The sequence below is a fragment of the Mandrillus leucophaeus genome, unplaced genomic scaffold (genome assembly GCF_000951045.1).
Source record: "Mandrillus leucophaeus isolate KB7577 unplaced genomic scaffold, Mleu.le_1.0 Scaffold153, whole genome shotgun sequence".
NCBI classification, from domain to species: Eukaryota; Metazoa; Chordata; class Mammalia; order Primates; family Cercopithecidae; genus Mandrillus; species Mandrillus leucophaeus.
In genome coordinates, this window is record NW_012101510.1 from 1,775,590 (window position 1) to 1,776,734 (window position 1,145).

The window sequence follows — 1,145 nt, forward strand, 5'->3', positions numbered from 1 at the left end:
AAAAAGAAAAGAAAAAGGACCCAATTATACCAAAAAAAAAAAAAAAACCACTAAAAAATCCCACTTTAAACAGAAAGACACATATAAAGTTAAAACGATAAATAAAGGCCATGCTAATACTTATCAAAAAAAGCAAGAGTAGTTATGTTAATTTCAAACATTAATTTAGCAGATTCCAGAGCAAGAAAAGTTTTCAGGGGTAAAGATGAGCATTACATAATGATTAAGGTATCAGTGCTCCAATAAGACATAGCAATCCTTAACATGTATGAGCCTAACAACAGAACATCAAAATATGTGAAGCAAAAACTAACAGACTGCAAGGAAAAATAGATGCATCCACCAATAGTATTAGAGACTTCAACACTCCTGTATCAGAAATTAACAGATCCCACAGAAAAGCAGTAAGGATATTGTTAAACTCACCAGTACCATCAATCAACTGGATATAATAGACACATGTAAGCTACTTTATCCAACAACAGCCGGTTACCCATTCTTCTTAAGCTTGCATGAGACATTCACCAAGATAGACCACATTCTGGGCCATAAAACATACCTTATGAAATTTAAAAGAATAGAAATCATACAATATCTGCTCTCAGACCACAATGTAATTAAACTAGAAACCAATAACAGAAAGATAACTGGAAAATCCCCGAATACATGGAGATTAAATGACACACTTCTAAATAACACAAGGATCAAAGAAGAAATCTCAAGATAAATTTTAAAATATTTGGCCGGGCACGGTGGCTCATGCCTGTAATCCCAACACTTTGAGAGGCCGAGGTGGGTGGATCACCTGAGGTCAGGAGTTCGAGACCAGCCTGACCAATATGATGAAACTCCGTCTCTACTAAAAATACAAAAATTAGCCGGGCATGGTGGCAGGCTACTCGAGAGGCTGACACAGGAGAATCACTTGAACATGGGAGGTGGAGGTTGCAGTGAGCCAAGATTGCACCATTGCACTCCAGCCTGAGCAACGAGAGCAAAACTCCATCTCAAAAAAAAAAAAAAATTAAAAGTTAAAAATATTTTATTTTTATTTTTTTTATTTTTGAGATGGAGTCTTACTCTGTCGCCCAGGCTGGAGTGCAGTGGCCGGATCTCAGCTCACTGCAAGCTCCGCCTCCCGGGTT